Source organism: Dunckerocampus dactyliophorus, chromosome 8 (genome assembly GCF_027744805.1).
Source record: "Dunckerocampus dactyliophorus isolate RoL2022-P2 chromosome 8, RoL_Ddac_1.1, whole genome shotgun sequence".
Taxonomy (NCBI): Eukaryota; Metazoa; Chordata; class Actinopteri; order Syngnathiformes; family Syngnathidae; genus Dunckerocampus; species Dunckerocampus dactyliophorus.
The window spans coordinates 32587688-32598572 of NC_072826.1; the positions used below are offsets into that span (position 1 = coordinate 32587688).

Consider the following 10885-nt stretch of genomic DNA (forward strand, 5'->3'; position numbering starts at 1 on the left):
AGCTGTTGGAAGGAGGTGCGCGGCCGCACAGCGGGCTCCGGCCCGCCCGCATACGGCGAGGTGGCCCCCCCGTGGCCACCGCCGGTCCGGCACGGGCGGGCTCTGCTCCGACGGGCGCCGCGGCCTCGGCGAGCCACGCCGCCACCCCGGCGGGGCGGGGGAAGGGAGGACCGCTGGGGTACTCGACTCGAGTTCAATGTCTCCGGCGCCGGCCGGAGCGCCCTCGTTCCACCCGACCCCCGAGGCGGCACCTTCACCATCCCCTTGTCATGATCTTGGCTTTTGAGGTGAAGCCAGCCGCCCTCTGCGCGCCCTCCCCCAACTCACTTGTGTGGCAATCCCACCAAACCCCTCTGACAACTCTTAGCGGTGGATCACTTGGCTCGTGCGTCGATGAAGAACGCAGCTCGCTGCGAGAACTAATGTGAATTGCAGGACACATTGATCATCGACACGCACGCACCTTGCGGCCCCGGGTCTCTCCCGGGGCCACGCCTGTCTGAGCGTCACTTGGCAATCAATCGGGAGTACGGACGAGGCAGGCCCCCTTTCCCCCTCACCGGGTGGGGGGCCGCTCGGCCTACGCTCCCACGGCTGGGGTGTCGCAGGCCCTCCGCGGGCCTTCGTCCCCTTTAGTGCAGACCGAAAAGCAGCTGGCTGGAAAGAGGCCCGACGTCCGAAGCGGCGGCGCGGCGTGCGGCTCCGGCCGCCTTCGTCCCGCAACCCTGTTACGGTTCCCCCCGGTGCCCCTTCATCCGGTTTCGCTGGGCGTACCTCTGAGGTTTCGGGGTTTGGCGGCGCGGTGCCGTCCCCTCCCGCCTCCCTCGGTCCGTTCCCACCTCCTCGCCGTCTATCGAGCTCCCGCTCCTCTCCGTACCCTCTCCCCTTCCCGAGGTGGAAGGCGCCTCGCCGGGCCCCGCGCGTCAGCCGGCGCGGCTGCCGGTGGACCGCCGTGTCTCTGAGCAGCCCGCACCACGCGTGCGGCAGGTCGACCGGAGGCGTCGCGGAGGAGCGCGGACTCGTGAGAGTCAGGCCTGGTGGTGACGGAACGGCAGGGGCCCCAGGCGGGTCGGGTTCGGTTTCGGCGTCTGCCTTACCCCGGTTCCCCCCCTCGGTACCTCGCCGGCGATGCCCGGGTGTCGCGGGGGGAGTTCCGGGCAGGGCGCGGTGCTCTGGAGGCATGTCCCGCCGTCCGTCCGCGCGCCCTACGTCCGCCGCCAGCAGCGCCCGCGTGTCTCGTCCACCCCGCCACCGCCTCCTCTTCCCGCAGGGTGAGCCTCTCTGGAGCCACCTCCAACCCCCTTCGACCACGACCTCAGATCAGACGAGACGACACGCTGAATTTAAGCAAATTACTAAGCGGAGGAAAAGAAACTAACAAGGATTCCCTCAGTAGCGGTGAGCGAAGAGGGAAGAGCCCAGCGCCAAATCCCCACCCGGCGGTCGGGCGCGGGAGTTGTGGCGTACAGAAGACCGCTGGCGCACGCGGGCGCACCACCGGCCCATCTCCGCCCGCCGCGTCGGGGAGGTGGAGCCTGAGCGCGTGCAATAGGACCCGAAAGATGATGAACTCTGCCTGGGCAGGGCGAAGCCAGAGGAAACTCTGGTGGAGGCCCGCAGCGGTCCTGACGCGCAAATCGGTCGTACGACCTGGGTATAGGGGCGAAATACTCATCGAACCATCTAGTAGCTGGTTCCCTCCGAAGTTTCCCTCAGGATAGCTGGCTTGGACCCCTCGCAGTTTTATCTGGTAAAGCGAATGACTAGAAGCCTTGGGGCTGGCGCGGGCGCAAATCTTGATGATAGTAGCAAATATTCAAATGAGAGCTTTGAAGGCCGAAGTGGAGAAGGGTTCCATGTGAACAGCAGTTGAACATGGGTCAGTCGGTCCTAAGGGATGGGCGAGCGCCGTTCGGAAGGGCGGGGCGATGGCCTACGTTGCCTCCGGGCCGATCAAAAGGGAGTCGGGTTCAGATCCCCGAACCTGGAGAGGCGGAGATAGGCGCCACGAGGCGCCCAGTGTGGCGACGCAAGCGATCCCGGAGAAGCCGGCGGGTGCCCCGGGGAGAGTTCTCTTTTCTTTGTGAAGGGCAGGGTGCCCTGGAATGGGTTCGCCCCGAGAGAGGGGCCCGCGCCCTGGAAAGCGTCGTGGTTCCGGCGTGCTGAATGCTGGAAAGATGGGACGTAGCATTAGCATGTCAAGGATGCTGGAAAGATGGACGTAGCATTAGCATGTCACCGATGCTGGAAAGATGGGACGTAGCATTAGCACGTCACTGATGCTGGAAAGATGGGATGTAGCATTAGCATGTCACTGATCTTGGAAAGATGGAACGTAGCATAAGCATGTCACTGATGTTAGAAAAATGGACATAGCATTAGCACGTCACTGATGATGGAAAGATGGACGTAGCATTAGCACGTCACGGATGCTGGAAAGATGGCACGTAGTATTAGCACGTCATGGATGCTGGAAAGATGGGACGTAGCATTAGCATGTCACCGATGCTGAAAAGATGGGACGTAGCATTAGCATGTCATGGATGCTGGAAAGATGGCATGTAGCATTAGCATGTCACGGATGCTAGAAAGATGGGATGTAGCATTAGCATGTCACAGATGCTGGAAAGATGGGATGTAGCTTGAGCATGTCACCGATGCTGGAAAGATGTTACGTAGCATTAGCACGTCACGGATGCTGGAAAGATGGGACGTAGCATTAGCATGTCACGAATGCTGGAAAGATGGGACGTAGCATTAGCATGTCACAGATGCTGGAAAGATGGGACGTAGCATTAGCATGTCATGGATGCTGGAAAGATGGGACGTAGCATTAGCATGTCACGGATGCTGGAAAGATGGGACGTAGCATTAGCATGTCACGGATGCTGGAAAGATGGGACGTAGCATTAGCATGTCACGGATCCTGGAAAGATGGGATGTAGCATTAGCATGTCACGGATGCTGGAAAGATGGCATGTAGCATTAGCATGTCATGGATGCTGGAAAGATGGGATGTAGCATTAGCATGTCACGGATGCTGGAAAGATGGCATGTAGCATTAGCATGTCACGGATGCTAGAAAGATGGGATGTAGCATTAGCATGTCATGGATGCTGGAAAGATGGCATGTAGCATTAGCATGTCACGGATGCTAGAAAGATGGGTTGTAGCATTAGCATGTCATGAATATTGGAAAGATGGCACGTAGCATTAGCATGTCACAGATGCTGGAAAGATTGACGTAGCATTAGCATGTCATGGATGCTGGAAAGATGGCATGTAGCATTAGCATGTCACCGATGCTGGAAAGATTGACGTTGCATTAGCATGTCACGGATACTGGAAAGATGGCATGTAGCATTAGCATGTCATGGATGCTGGAAAGATGACATGTAACGTAGCATTAGCATGTCACTGATGCTGGAAAGATGGGATGTAGCATTAGCATGTCACTGATGCTAGATAGATGGGACGTAGCATTAGCATGTCATGGATGCTGGAAAGATGGGATGTAGCATTAGCATGTTATGGATGCTGGAAAGATGGAATTTAGCATTAGCATGTCCCTGATGCTGGAAAGATGGACATAGCATTAGCATGTCATGGATGCTGGAAAGATGGGATGTAGCATTAGCATGTCCCTGATGCTGGAAAGATGGACATAGCATTAGCATGTCATGGATGCTGGAAAGATGGAATGTAGCATTAGCATGTCACGGATGCTGGAAAGATGGGACGTAGCATTAGCATGTCATGGATGCTGGAAAGATGGCATGTAGCATTAGCATGTCACGGATGCTTGAAAGATGGGTTGTAGCATTAGCATGTCATAGATGCTGGAAAGATGGGATGTAGCATGAGCATGTCACGGATGCTGGAAAGATGGGACGTAGCATTAGCATGTCACGGATGCTGGAAAGATGGGATGTAGCATTAGCATGTGATGAATATTGAAAAGATGGCACGTAGCATTAGCATGTCACAGATGCTGGAAAGATTGACGTAGCATTAGCATGTCATGGATGCTGGAAAGATGGCATGTAGCATTAGCATGTCACGGATCCTGGAAAGATGGGATGTAGCATTAGCATGTCACGGACACTGGAAAGATGGCATGTAGCATTAGCATGTCACGGATGCTAGAAAGATGGGATGTAGCATTAGCATGTCATGGATGCTGGAAAGATGGCATGTAACGTAGCATTGGCATGTCACTGATGCTGGAAAGATGGGATGTAGCATTAGCATGTCATGGATGCTGGAAAGATGGCATGTAGTGTTTAATCCCTAGTTACCTAGGCGGTGCAAGACCCTTGCTCCCTCGTGTAAGAAGCAGCCGCACCTGCCTACCTGACTACTCTGTTCAAAGGGTTACGGTCTCTCCCGTAGAGGGAAGAGAAACCTCTAAGTCAGGGGCGAGAGGAACTCACCCAGGTATTAACAGCCTCGGTAGTGCAGAGGCGGCCCCGCTGCATCTGAGCCGCGCAAGACCAGAGTAACCCAAGGTTGGTCGTACGAGACGTCGGAACCTCTGCTTTTTCGACTGCTTCCTCTCTTAATGGATAGTTGCTTTTGGTAAGGACCTGGGGTTATTTACTCATCTATCAGCAATCAGAGGGACCTGTCTTTACTAAGTTTACCAGAACAACCTCTAAGGAATCTGTCTGTAACACACTGCTTACTCTTTTACCTTCAAAGAAGATATTGAGTGACAACTCTTAGTGAAAGAGTGAAAAGCTTTATTAGGAAAGTTAGCAGGGGCATTGAAGCAGGTACTCTATTAACTATAAGGATATACTGTACACAATGTCAGACTAGCCGCAATGAGCTCCACTCACATGTACCTAGATAGAAAGAAGCGCAAGGCCGCAGGCCAGTGCATCAATCCTACCCCGATGATGAAACCAGTAGTGAAGACAAAAAGTCCAGTGAGGATGAGTTCGCTTCTTGGGGATAAGTCTAGTTGATGCGGGTCGGGCGTCGGGTGATCAGGCCTTCGACCTTCCCTGGTTGTCCTGACGGCTCTAGGTTGCTCCCGAGAGCGGCAAGGCTGGGGACCGCTGCGGTGACTGGCTCCGTGCTCACTCAGGCTCAGCTCTTCTCTCGGTAGCGCCGCAGACAGAATCTTCAGTTGGTGTCTCAGGTTCATCTGAAAGATGGAGTCTTCTCCTTCTGCTGGGCAGACGAGTTGAGTCCAATCTTCCTTCAGCAGTCCCAGAGCTGTGTTGCGAGCCTTGGAGCTTCGGAGATGCGATCCATGAGAGGATCGCCTGGAGCCAGCGTCGATTGTAGAGCGCGTCCTCTTTTTATGCTGTCTTCAGTCTCCGCCTGCTCATGGGAGTGTCCATTACCTCATTCTGAGACCTCCCAGAGGAGTGTCTTTCCCAGAATAGCTTGTACTTTTCCCGACCGCGCTGATTCAGCATGACTCATCTCCTTTGTTGAACTTGTGTCCTCGTTTGACCCGTCCTGGACTGCCATATTTGGTCATTATCCTGTCCTGAGATGAACTCAGTGGTTGACCGCAGATGACTCCTTAGGTGTCCTCAGCTGAACTCCTAAGGATGTCCTTATATGGGTTGCCTGGCTTCGCCATTGTACTGCAATGACTATGACCCCTAGTGGCCTTTCACCAGACTACCGAGACTTAATGTTCTACTTTGCGGCTTAATAATTATGGAGGAGCTCACATTGGCAGTTATCTTATAATCATTAACATTTTAGTGTCAAAACATGTTATTTTAACATCACAACCTGTTATTTTAACATTCAGTTCAGCACCAACATTGGAACATGACTTTCAACTTGTGAAACATTAACACTTGTTTTCATACAACCTTAGACATCAACCTGTTGTTTCTGTTTGACATTCTCAAGGCCGTAGGACTATATGCTTCTATTAAATCATGTTACTGAATAATACTGATTATAACATTATAATATTGCTTTAAGCATTGCGATAGTTATGCAAGTATCCCTATTGACGTGTATTGCAATGGTGTGTGTGTTTGTCCCTATAAATGCACATGTATACTAACATGAGGTACCAACTAACTTGTGTATTATATGGTTACATTCCTAAAAGCGACAGAGTGTTTGAGCATGCTCGACTGTGCTTTGTTCCTTGATTATTACAAGTACTTTTGGTATAAAAGTTGGCCTTTTAAGAGGTGTTGTACCTAGGTCACTCGACACCCCCTTCGTGAATCCGTTCGTTCCCCGTAACAATGTCGGATTTACTCTATACTGTGACCGAGTATTGTAACATCAAGTCCACACAGACCAGTCCAACATTTGCTTGACAGTTTAGGCCTCCTCCCCTGCAGGCCCATTCGTGGGGCTAGCAAGGTCACCCATGTAGTTGGGAGCGACGATCTCAGCCGGGTGCCCTTCTGCCACTGGAAGCGGTCCTCCTGCCTGTTGGTCAGCAGCCAGTCTTTCCAGAGCCTCGAGCAGGGTCTGGACAGTCGAGACTGCACGGACGATGTCCTCCACGGCAGCTTCCGTGGCTGGAGAAGGCGGGTTCCATGTAAGGTCGGCCACTCGGTTGCCCACCCGTCCTTCCTCAGCTGCATCTTCCTCCACTGGTTCCGGAGTGTGAGGGCCTCTGCGGCCCTCTTGCTCGCCGGTCTCAAGCTCTTGGGAGGAGACGATGGTTCCGGTTTGGCGTCGCATCTTTGCTGGGGATGACCGCTCGTCTTGCTGGTCTGGTCTTGCTTCTCCAATGACGGTAACGATTGGAGGGTTTAAGCCTGGTCGGGAGAGGAGGTGCTTTGTCGGCATGGTGTGGCCCCATGGCCCCAGGCCGATGCACATCCCACAGCTCAGGTGAGTTGTTGGGGTATGGGTGCCATTTGGGAATCTCCACGTGGAGTGGATGACCTCCTCGAAGTGGCCAACCCTGCGATGTTTCTTGTTCCTCCAACTGTGTATGGTTTGGAGTCTTCCCCCATACACTCGGCGGACCTCTACTTCCTTGGCTTGTACGATGCTGAATGGTACACACCTCATCTCGGTCAGGGGTAGCTCGCAGCTATCCTTGATGTACACCCCATACGGTGTCTGGTCAGTGGCGATGGACCACTCGTAGCAGCATCTTTGGTATGGGAAACAGCAGAACCCCCAGAAGGTGTCATCTCTCACCCAGGCGAAGTCCATGTCCTTGTTTCCACATGCCAGGCATTCAGGGATTGTATATTGAATCGCCCCAGGCCGTCCCAGGGTTCCCGATGTCCCATTCTGGGGTTTTAAGCTGCTGCTGTTGCCAGGGTCCATGGTTATGCTTGCTTACCTTCTCTTGCCCGGTACGTGCTCTAGTGATCTCGAGGATCAGACTGTGTGGAGCTGCTCTCAGCTCCTTCTTTTATAGCCAGCTTGGCTCCTCCCCCGGCTCCTCCCTCGGACGTCCGGTGAGTCAACTTCCTCTTTTGGTCTGCCAGCTGCTGATTGGTCACTGGTAGCGCCTGATTGGTCACTGGTAGCACCGCCTTCCAGCTGAGGGCGGAGTCCCAGGTCACATCTTCTTTCTGCCTCGCAGTCTTGTCTTGGCTGCAGGCGTGAAGGGTGGCCCATTCCGAGCTCCTCTTCTTCCTCAGGGCTTTGATTCCTCCCTTGATTACAAGTGGTAGTGCGATGGAGGCGAAGATCACTCCTGCTGCCATCAGCATCCATGGCCACAGTTTGGACATTAGGCTGCCAAGCCATCCTCCCACTGTGGAGGCTACTCCATCCGCTAGTCCAATCACTCCTTGGACCACAGTGTCTGCTGTCCTGGCGAACACTTTCCCAGTGACTTCAATCCAGTTGCACTCATGCTCCAGGGGTCCGATGCCACAGTGTAGCCAGTGTTCTTTAGGTGCATAGCAAGTTCCTGGGTTGTACAGACGATTGGGTCCTATCCATTCGAAGCCTTGAATCTCTTGCCCTTTACAGAGGTTCTGTCGGAATGCATGTCCTTCAGCCATGAAGTAGGTAGCTTGTGCCACTTCAGGCAGGACCTCCAGCCATCTGTTCTGTCTTCGTGCTATACCTGGTCCTGTTAGTCTGACCAGGCATGGTGACTGAGCTGGTACGATAGCACGTTTCCATCTTCCATTGTGTTTCTCCCACGTAGCTCCAAGCTCGTAGGTGTCATATGAGCCATTGTAGAAGTCCTGACAGCGCTTCTTCCAGGCGTCAACTGTCTGACAATTCCCTCTTGCCAATGTCACTCTACAGACGGTCTTGTCGTGGTTACAATTCATCTTCCAGGGCCTTGGTTGCATCCCTGTCGGTGGTCTCCACGGGTCCCAATAGATTGTTCGTTCTTTCGAGTAGACTGTAGCCACATATTGGTATCTCACCCAATAGCTGTCAGTCTCGGCGAGGCAGGGTAAGACCCAGAGCTTGACCTCTTCAGGACTCAGACCCCACCAAGTGTGGGTTTCGTCCCTGGTGTGTCTTTCTTCCCATGCCTGTAGAACTCCTTTCATAGTTCCATTCTTCAACAGTTCTCCACAATCATAAATCCACTTGGGGATTATCCCATCTTGGACTTCGTTCAAGGTGCAACGAGGCGATGCTCCGTTGTTCCACCACTCGGTTCCATTCAGGCTCTGGTATGCTTTCTTGACCACACATTGATCAATCCGGTTAAAGTCGTCTTTCCCCACACCGTGTAGGTTATCGGGGGTTGGCAACAGTTGCACCAGAAAGTCGCTGTCGACTGGGCCATATACTCCTGACATGTTGAAAAACTGTTTGCTCCAGGCACCCACATAATGCCGTAGATTCTTTTTCCAGACCCATGGCAGGGAGTTGTTTAGCCAAGTGTCGACCTGTACTCCTCCTGTCTGCCCTGTCATTGCAGTTCGGGTCAGCACAAGAAAGTTCTTAGCACAAGTCTTACCGAAACTCCAATAGCACCTATCCAGGTTGGCTATGGCTTTCATACAGGCTATCTCCAGTGGGTTCTGGCGTCGTATCTTCTGTAGTGCTTTATACACTTGCGAATCCTTTGACAAGTTCTTTTGCAGGAGAGACAGCATGCCATCCACCTGGGGCATCCAGTCAGCCACTTTGGTGACATCGACTGCTTTTGTCGAGCCCATGGTGGTTCCGATAGGTGAGTTCACTTCTGTTGGGTACTGGCGCCTGGGGATGTTGAAGCGTATAGGGAATGGCTTGATGTACCTTCTTGCCCTTATACGCTTTTTCAGCCTGAACCGAGACGTTGTAGCCCTGGGTCTTGTCCAGTTCTTGACAAGCATCCATGCTGATTCCGGCGTTGAGGCTTCTTCAGAAGGGGTCGATTCAATGCAGAACCAGGCTTCAGTGGGCCTTGGCCTCACCTTGGGCCCCTCTGTTGTTGGAATTGGTGTTGCTGCGTTTTCCCCCGTGCTCAGGTCACACGTCAGGTTCAAACAGCTCCAGCAGGGCTCCCACTGCGGTCTCAGGCTCTCGCATGTTTCTTCATCAGGATGGTATGGAGCATCAAGCACCATGTCCTTCTTCCACATCCCTTGGTCGGCTTGCCTCGGAACTGGTACACATCCGTAGTTGCAGTGCCAGGTCGGAGCTTCGCTTTCCTTCCAGAGCCAGTTACAGGAGATGTTTCTGGTTGTCTCTTGGATCCATTGTTGCACTGTTACTTGTACTTGGTCACTTGAGTTTTCCAAGCAAGCTTGACTTACAGTCCAATCTGTGCCAATGAGCCCTAGTTCTCCGAGTTGTTCAACGAGGTCAGTATTAGTCGTTATTTGGGTTTCTCCCTCCAGGGCTGTGGTATTGTGGTTGCTGTTGACTTTCCCGACGGCCTCATACCTTTCCTCCGCTGTGAGCGGATCCCAGGCCATGTACTTGGGTCTCCAGATGAGGCTTAGTCGGTGTTCTTTCACTTCCCAGCATCTCTGGGCGAATCTTTTGGTGGTCCTGTATCGGACCTTGATCAGGTCCAACGCCGGCTGCTTTTTTCCTGGCTGCGGCGTTACTGCTTGTAGGGCAGTGGCCTCCCCACTCACTCCGTAGAGTAAGGCGGCCACTATGCCCAATATCCCTGCAGCTACTATCATTGCTGCCGATAAGATGAGCCATTGAGGGGGTCTTCTTCTTCTTCTTGGTCGAGGCGTCTCATAAGTGTGGTCAGGAGTGCTGCTGCGGGTGTTCTCATAGACGGGTTCAGGGCCTGGTTGTTCATATAGTGGTCCCAATTCGTAGTGATGCCCAGGGTTGGGTTCAGGTGGTGGGTTGTCTAGCAGCGCTCGGAGATGTCGGGTGAATCGGGCTAGTTGGACGTAGTCCCGGTCCCTGCCGGATCCCATCTTTTCTTCCTTCTTCTCTTCCGACGTTTCAGCTTGGGCCTTGGAACAGCAATGACTCTCTGCTCCTTCAGAGGCTGATAATAAACTGCTTTCTCTCCTTCTAGGAGCCAGTCCAACCCCCGCCACACCCACTTCCATGACGTCACATACCATTCTTTAACAGGGAGTGATGGCCCCTCCTTTTTCCATCGCCTTGGGTATCCCTCTGTTACTTTATCTAGTTGATGATCTTTTCTGTTTGGCGTGACTTGTACAACCTCCTCATACAAGGGTTGGTCTTCATTTTCTCCGAAAAGGGTCTGCCTCCACCATCCTTGTCTGCCGAATGGATGGCTGTAAAGACAAGAGCCAACCTTGTGTAGCTTGGAGATTATTTCTACTTTTCTGCTGGTGGTTCTTAGGCTCAGATGGGTATTTTCGATGAGCCATTTATTTTTATTTTGAATTCTTGATTCCAACTTCAGGTACATGACCCTGCTGGTTGTCCAGAGTAGCATTCCAGCCAACTGAAGGTCTATGTATTCCTCCTGAAGCGGGTCTGCGTAGTTGGGTCCCCATCTTATTTTGAGTGGCTTCCCGCTGAT

At 53.1% G+C, this 10885-nt stretch overlaps 1 non-coding gene across 1 annotated transcript; it reads left to right on the top strand.

Annotated features, from left to right (window-relative positions):
* Nucleotides 1–358: 358 nt before the first annotated feature.
* Nucleotides 359–509, top strand: LOC129187080 (5.8S ribosomal RNA). The gene has a single exon (XR_008572354.1). It is a non-coding gene; the product is annotated as a 5.8S ribosomal RNA (ribosomal RNA).
* The last annotated feature ends 10376 nt before the right edge of the window (nt 510–10885 follow it).